General features: G+C 37.2%; 1 protein-coding gene across 8 annotated transcripts in view; it reads right to left on the bottom strand.

Moving 5' to 3' along the window:
* Nucleotides 1-12,299, bottom strand: part of MTERF1 (mitochondrial transcription termination factor 1) — a 397,742-nt gene that overhangs the window by 4,093 nt on the left and 381,350 nt on the right. For all 8 annotated transcript variants that reach the window (XR_010344051.1, XR_010344054.1, XR_010344053.1 and 5 more), the window contains one exon: nt 1,115-1,518. The gene's annotated coding sequence lies outside the window, so the exon portion shown is untranslated. The remainder of the gene's footprint in view (nt 1-1,114; nt 1,519-12,299) is intronic.

Below are 12,299 nucleotides of genomic sequence, written 5' to 3'. Positions count from 1 at the left end.
TTTTATTTGGTTCTCAACAATTATTTGTAAACCTCTATTGTCATCAAGATAAAGAATTACCCTCTCTCAGGAGAATGGAGGCTTTTTTTCTTTTTTTTACCTTTTAAAGAACTACTTCAAGGACCATTGAGAGATAAAGGTGTTTGTTGCTATCACTGCTATAACCTTATTCAACTCTCAGTGTCCCAGAGTGATGTATAGTTCACAGAGTAAATGAGCATCTTTAAAATACTTAGAAGTATAAGTGGAAGTTAATTTGTGTAATGTGTATTTTTAATTATTTGAAATTGTAGAATAATACTAAAATTATTGTAAGATATAGTAAAGAATAAAGAAAGGGCAAAGAATTAACTTTATTTCTGAATGTCACGAAGTGAATATATTCTAATATTCCCTTGACCTGAAGGTTACCACAGACATAGAGGACAGTATATTTGGTTTGGGCATGGTGTAATTTTAGAAGGTATGTTTTGTATAGCAGTAATCTTAGAATGCAAGCTTTCTCAAGGCTGGGACTGTCCAGTCTTGCAGATGCTTTAAGCTCTAATTAATCAAGGCTTATTCTTTGATTATCCCAATATTTGTGCCACACCAACTTTGTGGTGGACTATCACCATGGTTATCATTAATCACCATTACTGAGGGAATCAGATCAGACATCCTGTTCATCCCCCACTTGTCTGAATTCTATCCTTGACCTGCCGAAGAAGAACAGTGAAGATAGGAAGCTGTAGTAGGCAGGTTTGTAATACCCAGGTAATATTTCACATTAGCAATGAGAGAAGCTCCTGTCTTACCTCTTCCACAAACTACTTAGAAAGGCACTTCTGCTGTACATCTCTTTGGAGAGCAGTGGTGATCTGAAGAAATGCCTCCTCTTGAAAGAACTCTTTTTATTCACAGTGGAATACTCTTGAATTTTGCAGATCGTCAAACACACACACAAAATTTTTTTTAATAGTTGAGGAAATAAGCCTAAAGAAAATGTGTACCTAATCCTATTAGCTGACTTAATATAGAATTATTAAAAGCCTTGATATACAGGATTTAACACAATCTTTCTAGCAGGGTGTGATGTAATCTGTTTTTGTTCCTCAGCTAGCAGATGGCTTACCTTTAAGTAATTTCCAATATGTTAAGAGATCAAAAGCCATCCTCTTGCCACCGAGGCAGTAATCGTTCTTCTCTGCTGGGGGCTGCCTGGTCCTGTGGTAAGGATATGCAAAGGCTCCTGGCATTTCCAAAGATAGAAGGGCGACATTTCTTCAGACTTTGAAGTTAATAATCCTTCAGAAGTTGAAAACTGAGGGATTTTTCAAAACCCTTTTAATGTTCTATATGCCATGTGTGAAAGTAAATATCTGTAAGAAATCACTGAGGGCTGGTGCTATGCTTGGAGGAGCACTCTGCAACTTCGCGTGTCACAGACTGGCACAATCTCTTATTGCTGAGGTGTGGAGAGATTATGCTTCCATCCAGTAACGTTCTTTGGAGGCATTGACTGTCTTCAGAAGGAGGCTGGAAGTAAATGTAAAATTCATTGAATTTTACAATGCAATGGGCCATTGCTGAGCTCACACTACTGCATTACTGACAGGCCTAGCCTTGTAATCGAGATATGACTCTTCCTAAGCTTGGAAGCTTTCAACTGCATCCTCCAGCATTTGTCCAGTCGTTGGAAATGATCTAGTGGTGTAGAATGTAGTACATTTGCATTGGGGATTCCATTTGATCTTCTCTAAGAGAGAAAAAAATGTTTTGTACTTCAACACTTTAATATGTTCCTAATGGATCCAGAGCACAGAGCAGTTTTCAAAAATCAAATTCAGATTTTCATGACATGCTGAGTCATAGAACCCTGCTGAATTTTAAGTTCAGACAAGCCTAAGTGTCTCAGGGTTTGCTACCACCTTTGCTTCAGGCTCTTGCTTTTGATACAGAGAGGTTTCATTTTATTCCTTGGATCAGTTATTTTCAGACTACTTAAAATAAGAGAAAAGTCTCAGTAGGAAAAGATATTCCTAGGCATACAGGAGGCCTAACGTTGGCTCTTCCCTTAGAGATAAAACAGATTTTTTTAACTTATGTAGTAGGCTGCTCCACTATTATCCCCTCTTCCTTCTTACCATTTTGGTTTATACATTTGATAGTTGGGATGTTGCCAGGCTATGGATGGATACATGAACATCTGCTAGTCATCAGAAAAGATACAAGGAGAAAATATGAAATAACTCTAGAGATGTGCAAAAGCCTGCAGGCACCAGGTTTCATTTGGAAAGGAGATATGGGTACATGGCCTGGGGACAACCAAAAGGATGAGATGGAAACTTGAAATGCGGTAATATCATTTTATCCCTACACAGAAAACCATGCATGAATGGAGAGAAAACATTTTCCCAAAATAGACTCACTGACCTGTTTGGAGCTAAAAGTAATATTTGCTCCTTGTTCTAATCTGCAGCCAACAAGGAACGATAATATTCCTTAACAATCTCTGAAGATTACACCTCAAGTATTCTGCAATGTATTTTCCTGTTTATACTTTTCTATTACTTTAGATATCCTGAAATAATTGATCTAAGCAATAAAATAAAAACTCTTCATATCAAAAGCAAGGGCTAGTGAGAGTTGGGTGTATTACTTATAAAGATTCTTACATAAATCCCCCAGTTATACATTGAGCTTATACCCTTTTTTTCCAGACTAATTTCAACCCAACTGCTCCCCATTCTGTCTGGGAGCTCTTTTCTTGTGATTAAAAACCAGGGTTATGTCTCTGCTTTCTTCTCTTCAGGATAAATGGATCCATAATTTCTTTAACTTATTAATTTTTGAGACAGGGCCTCGGTCTGTCACCCAGGCTGGAGTCCAGGGGTGTGATCATAAATCACTGCAATCTCAAACTCCTGAGCTCAAGCAATCCTCCTGCCTCAGCCTCCTGATTTTAGCCAGGACTACAGGAGCAAGCCACCATGCCCAGCCAGTATTTTTATATTCTTAGCACAGTGTCGCTATGTTGCCTAGGCTGGTTTCTAATTCCTAGCCTCAAATGATCCTCCATCTCAGCCTCCCAAATGGTCTTTAATTTATTGTTATTTAATGCCTCCTGCTTACTCATGGGTCATCTCTAGGTTCATTACACTCCAAGTTGTGAATGAGAATGTAGAATGTGGTAATTCAAGTAGAAGACTGAGACTATGGCAGGCCATGGGTTTGTTCTTTTTAAAGTCAGGTATATAAAAGATAGTCTGACTTTGAATGAAATGTCTAAAACCTAATCACAAATGCCCAAAGAGCCTAAGAAATGGGTAATTTTGGGAAGTCAGTGATTCTATTTGAAAGTTGGCCTATTAGCTTGTATAAATAATTGCCCCATCTTCTGAGACTAAGGTAACATACTCAATTGTCACTGGACTAGGTAAGTGAGATTGGGGTTAGGAATGGGAGGGCAGTAGTCACAGAAAACAAAAATCAAGGATACAAATGAAACTAGAGTTACTGCCTAACTGCTCAGCATTGACATGGTGTGGTTGCAAAATGTCAGGATCTGTAATGTGCTTGCCCCTGAATATGGCTGAACACTTAGAAAATACTTGCTTAGTTATTCTCCAACACTCAGAAGATTCAAGGCTTGAAGTTCCTGGGCTTCCTGTTGGGAGAACTGAGGATGAGGCTAAGTGTGAGGGTTCTATCCCCTCTGCTTCCATGGCTTCCTTGCAATCAGAGCAGCTCTGCATACCCCTCTGTTCATCTTCTGTGGAAGTTACAATGAGCAATAATTAGCCACTGCCTAATTACTCAGTTCTCCTCTTCCATGGGGGTGTGTCCCACATCCCAGTTGCACCTGAACCACAGTTAATCCATAAATCAGCTAATTTGACATTGAATAATGTCAAATTGATTATATAAAATACTTGTTGGATAATTGGGCATCTAATTTTTAAACATGAGAGAATTTTAGGTCATGCACCAATATGACACACATCTCACAAAAAAACTGTGATGACTATTACAGAGTTCTGGGTTCCTTGAAAGGAAAATACTGCATAAATCACAAGAACAGGTCTTTTCTCCTGGCTTCTTGGGGCATAACAATATACTCACTCAAGCAGGGTGAAGAGACATATTCTCTCTAAGTGAGATTACCCTGCAGAGCGCTGACAATCACCTGTCTCCTACCTCTACCTTCCCATATCACAGGCCAGGGAGTGGGTTAATTTTCTGCACCTTGAACTTAGACTTTGAATTCCTATTTTCATCCCTTTGTTAACATTACAGGAAAAAAAATTTCTACCTGTAGTGAATGCAGAATCACAGTGCCAAGCAGGATTTTTGGAGCTCAATAAATTCATCTCTCTGCCTTTCTGCAGGACTGTGCCCCTTGCCACCAGATCTAGAGCTCCTGGGATTTTGAGGCAGTGTAGAATGAATACAGGATATCTATGCCTACAGCACACAGTCAAAAACTCAGCCCAGCAGTGAATGCACAGCACTTTCTGTATTCCTACTGTGCCCTGAGTAAAGACTTTTCACTTCATACATCATTGACAACTTGCTACAGGGATTTCACAAAGCCAGTACATACCCTTTACACAAAGAAAAGAAGAAAAAGAACAGATCTGGGAAGGAAAGGAAAAAGGTGTGTCTGCCAAGTGTAGCAATATCAACAGGGAAATTAACAAGGCACAATTTAGTTGGGGATGTTAAATAAACAAATGGAGTTTCTCATTCTGTTCACACATTTGAAGAAGAAGCCTAAAAATTTCAGAGTCAAACATGGTTAGAAAGTTTCATTCTGGTACCATGAGAAGCAAGGCAAAAGACAGGGAAATTGGAAGGTACTTTTCCCCTAGAGAGATCTGGTAAACAGATGCTGAGGTAGTCCTACCATCTGGCTTACAGAATCCTGGGGTCCCAGAGGAGGGTGCCACCTGGAGGTGCTGGAGATACCGTCAGTGCTGGGTAGCAGCCTCTGTTGACTGAGGAGAGAGATCCTAAGCCCACAGAGGAAGAAATGCCTTCATTTGAGTCCTTGAATGTCCCAAGCCAGGATTTTTTTCCACAACAAGGTAGAGGGACAGCTTATTTCTTGCTAATCCTTGAGGGATTTACCCTTTTTTTTTCCAAAAATGATTCCTTCTGAGACTTATCATTATTTTCTGAGTAATAGCCACGTCTACTAAACAGTTAACTGCAATCTTCCTCCTCCTCCCACAATTCTGTGTTATATTACATTCTAGTTGGATTTCACAGTAACTTGACGGGCAGATTTGCATAGAAGAAATTAAGCCATAGAGAATTAGTCAGAAGAATTAATCAGAGATAGAGTCATTAGTTTCCAAGCAGTGAATTAATTTAGGAAAACCACTGGATATGTCACTTTCATTGTCTTTTCCTCTTGAGAAATAAAAAAATGTTTATTTTTGAAGGTTGGCAGAAAAGATCTGGGACTGTAAGCCTGTGCTGTGATATTACTAAGTCATCTTAGGCACCAATAGCTCACTCCGTTCTCCTCTCCCCTCACACTCTCCCCAACTCATTCATGAAGAAATGAAGGGCAAGTTGTTTTCTTTGTCTTGTCTAGAAGCCCATGTTCACTGATCCAGGATCACCATTGGAGTTCTAAAAACCAGGTGTCGAGTGTGCAGGGTTCTAGGACAGGTCACCTATTCTTAGCCTACCAGCCCCGGAGCCCCTCCCACACTGCAATGCAGCAGGCTCACAAAGAACCTCAGATGACAGCTGATATGGGTAATGTACATGGCCTGTACTTACTGGCCAAGTTCTGCTCCTTTCTTGACTATAGTTTTCCCGATCCCTATCTTTTCCAGCTCTTTTCCAGCTCTTTTCCCTGGTCTCCTACATCCTCTTCTGATCCCAAGCTTTGGGACATCTATTGAGGTGCCTTTTTCTGGATCACAAAATGTAACTCACAGCCTCCTCAATCCCAACTCTGAGCTTGACACACTTCCCTGACTTGGGAACACTCCATAGTTCTGAGCAGAATCCCTCTATTAGACCAGCCTTGGGGGATCTTGTCAGTTCTGATTCCATTTATCCAGAAAAGGGATTAGGTGTTTTTAGGTTTGCACTGAACAGCTAGGGGTTGCGTAGAAACATCTCATAGAACTCTGAGTTCAGCTTCTTTTCCCCACACAAGGGGTCAGTCGGTTCTGCAAAGGCAAACTGAGAACTAGAAGATCTTTGGGGAGAACCGAGCTCATTTATTTACTTCTTTATTTAGCCACTCATTAATTCAATAAATATTTGTCAATTTTCCACTATGTGCCAAGCATTATGTTGAACTTTAAATGCTGGTCCTCCCCATATTTGTGCTTCTAGAAAGGATGTGGCTAATGCCTTGCTCATATAAACAGCTTTGGAATAAAATAACCATGAAGTATTGCAATTTTGTGTGGGAAATCTGCATGCAATCAAGATGTCTAATTGCTGCCGTGACCCAGATGCCAACAACATATTGCTGCAAAGATCACCATGGCAGCCTACTTATAGAAAATGTTATGTATAAAGCTGGGTCAGAATGTATGGTTTCAGGACAGTATCCAATTCCATTATCTCTCCCTTGTGGTTCTCCTAATGATTTTTCTGGGATCTGCCTGCTTCGTGAGAACAACAGGACTGACTCATCCCTTCATCATTATTCAGCTTGTGGATTCTAATATTCACCATGTGTTTGATTGGCTTATCTGCCTCGTGCCTAGAAACTTTGTCAAGAGGAAATCCATGATCACAAGATGACAGAAAAGACATTTAAATTATTTACTACTAGTTGCTCGTTTTGGTTTTCTTTGTTTTATGAAAAAAAAAATCAAAACATTGTTATGCCACTGGTAGTCTACAATAGGGCTCTATGCACATTAGGGCTGTATGTACTGTTTCCCTAAGAAGAAACAGAAGTATCACAGTATGGAATAAAAATCTATGACAAGAGGAGAGTAATAGAGTGTATGCACATAAAAATGAGTTCTGAGTATCTCTGTCTGGTAGCTTGGGAAGGTGACAAACAGTGCAAGGTTTAGACATGAATAGGATTCTAATGGTTTCACCGTGGAAACAGTACAATGGACTATTTTCAATAGTACTGCAGGTAGAAACCGACTTAATGACATTTGCTCATAAAGGCCATGTAGATTGCATAGTTTGAAAATTGAAGAGAGAAATACCTTAGACTAAAAATAATCTATAGGGTTTTTATGGGTTGCTTCATTTAATCAGCCATCATTTGCTCAGGAGTCTTTAATAACTCTGTGGTATCTTCAATGAAAAGCTTTTCTCAACAAAAGTACAGTTACTTTTAAAAGACAACTTTTTAATACTGCCCTGAAAGATAAAGAGAACCTATTGAAAATAATTGAAGAACCATAGGCATGTTGCTTTCCTGTGATTGCTAGAGATTTGGAAGAATTTCTGCCCAAATTGGGCTGTATTTGTCAAGATGTCCATAATAGTGTTTGGATTCAGACCAGCTTTTGTTCAAAGTACTGAAACAGTGTAAGGGGGGTGTGCAATAGAAGGACATGATTAGGACAGTAGCTTTTAAACTTTGACAGCAGAGTGGTTCCCCAGAGTCACTGACTACATTTTCCCCACATGTCAGTGGGGAAAATGCTGGATCATTGGAAAGTAAGCAGATGGCTGCCCAACTTTTTGTGAAATGAGAGGAGGGAAATGCCACAAAAGCCCAGCAGTCTTCCATCAGTGCTCCTACCAGTGCTACCAATCTAGGTAGATTAACAGGCGCATGTGTTTGTAATGTGGGCCATATTTCATCATTTGCCTTAAAGAAATAGGGTTCTTTTTGCCCTGTTTAGAATTGAGTCCACAGTTACAGGAAGCCCACCTGTTGCTCTGTGGTTCTTCTAAAACTTACTTTCCCAACTGAAATTGAAACACACAAATACTAATATATTGTTAAACCTTCTTTAAAACAACACTAAAATATTCAGAGGTTGGCAATGTGATTTTTCTCAGAGACAAATCAGAATAAGTTTAATATAAGAATATAGGCTCTGGAACCAGACTGCTCAAGTTCAAACCCTGGCTCTACCTCTAATTAGCTGTGGAAATTTAGATATTTACTAGTAATAAATTAGAATTTATTAAATCACTCTAAACCTTAGTTTCCTCATCTGTAAAAGAGGTTAATAATTGTGTCTACCTTACAGTTTTGTCATGAGGGTTAAATGGAATAATGTACATTAAGTGCTTAACAAAATATCTAACCTATAGTGAGAGCTTAATAAATATTAGCTATAACTCTTATTACCAATCATGTGTATCTAATAACATTAACACAAAAATAAACACTATCCAACAGAGCCTGTAATTGCAGAAAGAGAAAAAAAAACATGAGGTGGCTGGATGCCCCCAACTTCCCACCACCTTACACAAAAGAAAGCTCTTGACTTACGATCTTAAAAAATAGGTAAATGACACTTTTATAACTAAAATAAGGCTGAAAATTTATTCTAGTTATTAAAGAAAAGCTGAAGACTCTAACTCCGGAAGGTAGAAAATGGAGCGAAGGAAACTCAAATAAATGGAAGGAAAGAAAAAATAAAGATAAAAGCAGAAATCAATGAAATAGAAAGCAGCATATAACAGAGAGAATAAACAAAGCCAATCTTTGGTTCTTAGAAAAGGCTAACCAAATTGATTAAGCCTCTGGCTAGACTAATCAAGAAAAAAAGAGAGAAGAAACAAATGACCAGTATAAGGAATGAAAAAAAGAATATTATATCACATCCTGAAGATACTAAATATAAAATAGGAAGATGTGATTAAAATTTTGCTTGTATTTGAAATTTTAGATGAGTCTTTGTTATTTTTGCAGGGATATGGATGAAGCTGGAAACCATCATTCTCAGCAAACTGACGCAAGAACAGAAAACCAAACACCGCATGTTCTCACTCATAAGTGGGAGTTGAACGATGAGAACACAGGGACACAGGGAGGAGAATATCATACACCAGGGTCTGTTAGGGGCTGGGGGGCTGGGGGGGATAGCAGGGGGTGGGGGTATTGGGGAGGATTAGCATTAGGAGAAATACCTAATGTAGGTGACAAGGTGATGGCTGCAGCAAACCACCATGGCACGTGAATACCTATGTAACAAACCTGCACGTTCTGCACATGTACCCCAGAATTTAAAGTATAATAAATAAAAGAAAATCTCCCAAAAAACTCTGAAAGCTAGAAATAGAAATCAAAACTTTGATTAAAATATATGATATAGGTATTATAAACACCATAGCAAATCATTATAATTACTGGTACAACATTGGTGGCTTTTCCTTTGCAATCAGAAACAGATAATGGTAACTGCCCCTTTTTAACTAATTCTATTCAACATTGTGGTGAAGTTGTAGCCAGGTCAGTAAAGAATGAAAAAGTATTTTGTACTGTCTACAATAATATTATTAAATTATTAAATATTGGAAAGGTTATAAAATATAAGAGCATCATCCAAAAATCAATCGTGTATGTGTATACACACACACACACACACCCCAGCCACATAGTATAAACAATTTTAAAGATGTTATTTAAAATACCATCAAGCCAGGTGTAGTGGCTTATGCCCGTAATCTTAGCGACTCAAGAGGCTGAGGCGAGACAATTGATTAGGCCCAGGAGTTTGAGGCTTCAGTGAGCTATGATTATGCCACTGCACTCCAGCCTCGGTGACAGAGCAAGACCCCATCTCTATTTGAAAAAAATTAAGAATATCAGGCACCTGGAATAAATGTAACAAAAGATGTGCTTGCTCAATGGAAAAACTTATGAAATTTTACTAACAGGCATTAAAGAATACCTAAATAGTTATATCACATTAATAGTTTAGGTTCAATATTGTAAAGAGTCATCATCCCAATCAAAATTTTACTCTGGGTGTGTATATGCATGTGTATGAGTGTATATGTAACTTGGCAAGTTTATTCTAAAATATGCATGGAAATGTGATGGGTCAAGAGTAGCCTTCTGAAGCAGCACAACGTGAATAGATATATTTAACAGCAAAAATGCAGTAATTAATACAGTGTGATATTGACAAAAATAGACAAATAGGCCAATGAGAAAAAATGGAGAGCCCAGAAACAGAATCATGAATCAGCAGACACTTTAACAGTCACAAATTATCTTTTGTGGTAAATTCACAAAAGAGAAAGATGGCATGAAAAATAGTGAGGAAGGACAGTGTATTCAATCAGTTGTGCTAGGCATAACCACTGATATGAAATTGAACTTTTAACCTATGCCAAACAGAGAAATCAGTTTCAGGTGGATTATAAACCTAAATGTAAAAGGCAAAACAATACAGAATTTTAAAAGTACAATAAGTGAATATCTTTGTGACTTTAAGGTAAGGGAGGAATTACTAAATACGGCCAAAAATGTGCAGCCATAAAGGAAAATATTGATAAATTTGACTCAAAAAAATTTAAAAAAAACTTGTGTCAGGAAAATACTATACAGAATGAAAAGAGAAGTGATGGAGTGGAAAATGATATTTGAAATATATTTTATGATTAACAAATAATACTTTTCAAAAATTTAAACACACACATGAACACACACATACAAATTCCTAAAAAATAATAAGAAGAAGATAGATATTTAGAAAACCGGGCAAGAGACTTGACCTGGAACTTTATATCCAACTGGCCAAGAAATGGATGAAAAGAGGCTCACACTTATTGGTAATCAGAGAAATTCAAATTACACTTATATGTGATTCCACTACATACCCACCAGAATGGATAAAATGTAAAGACCAAGTTTTGGCAAAAATTTGGAGCAGCTAAAAAAATCACATACACTGCTGGTAAGAAAGCAGACTGGTTCCATCACTTTAAAAATCTGGTAGTATCTACTAACACTTAACAAAATCATACCTCATTACACATCCCTAGGTATATACCCAACAGAAATGCATATATATATATTCACATACGAGAAGGTTCACAGGAGCACTATTTGATATAGCCTCACACTGAAAACTACCCAAATACCCATCAAGAGTAAAATGGACAAATCATGTAAACTGCAAAAGCGAATACTATATAGCTATGAGAATTACAACAATATAAATCTCATGAACACCATATTGAATACAAGAATTCAGACACAAAAGAGATCTTATTGAATCAGCCAATTTATTTAAGTTCAGAAAAGGCAAAATTATTTTGTGGTGTTAAAAGTCAAGCTAGTGGTTACCCTAAGAGAGCGTGACAATACAAGGGAACCTTTTCTTTCTGGATCTGGGTTCTGATTAAAGGGGTAAATTGAGCTTGTGAAAATTTACTGAACTATACAGGTATATTTTATGTACTTTTCTATACATGTATTTTTCTTCAATTAACTTCCTCCTATAAGATTCATGTAATAAATATCAATAACTTTCCAATACAGCAGAAATAATGAATTTGAATGTTAATAGAAGAGATGATTTTGTTTACAATATCAGAAAAAAAAACACCTAGGAATATACCTACAAAAAAACTTTTAAATATCTCTAGAAGCAAAATGTTTTGAGATCAATATTTTTTCTTTCTCTTTTTAATTGACATATAATATTTGTACATATTTATGGGGTAAGAGTGTTATTTTAATACATGTATACAATGTGTGATAATCAAATCAGATTAATTAGTGTATCCTCACATTGAACATATATCATTTCTCTGTGTTGGGAACATTCACAATTCTTTTTTCTAGCTTTTTAAACATGTATAATAAATTATTGTTAACTATGTACCCTACAGTGCTATAGAGAATAAAACTTATTCCTCCTTTCTAGCTGTAATTTTGTATTTGTGAACCAAGCTGTCCCTTTCTCCTACTCCCGCTACCTTCTCACCTTCTAATAACCATAATTCTACTATCTACTTCTAAGAGCTATCGTTTTTAGTTCCCATATAAGAGAATATGCAGTATTTATCTTTCCATGCCTGACTTATTTCATTTAACTTAATGTCCCCAGGGTCATGCATGTTGGTGCAAATAACAGGATTTTATTCTTTTTATCAGTGAATAGTATTCCACTGTGTATACATACCAAAGATTAATGAACATTTAGATTTATTCCGTATCTTGGCTATTGTGAATAGTGCTGTAAAAAGCATGGAAGTACCAATCTTTGATATACTGATTTCCTTTCCCTTGGACCAACATCCAGTAATAAGATTGCTATATCATATGGTTGTCCTATTTTTAGGGTTTTTTTGAGAAAGCTTCATACTGTTTTCCATAATAGCTGTGCTGATTTGCATTCCCA

Source organism: Aotus nancymaae, unplaced genomic scaffold, assembly GCF_030222135.1.
Source record: "Aotus nancymaae isolate 86718 unplaced genomic scaffold, 86718_ANA_hifiasm-v0.15.2.pri h1tg000025l, whole genome shotgun sequence".
NCBI lineage: Eukaryota > Metazoa > Chordata > Mammalia > Primates > Aotidae > Aotus > Aotus nancymaae.
Note: the sequence above shows the minus strand (reverse complement) of the source record. Positions and strands in the feature narration are given on the sequence as shown.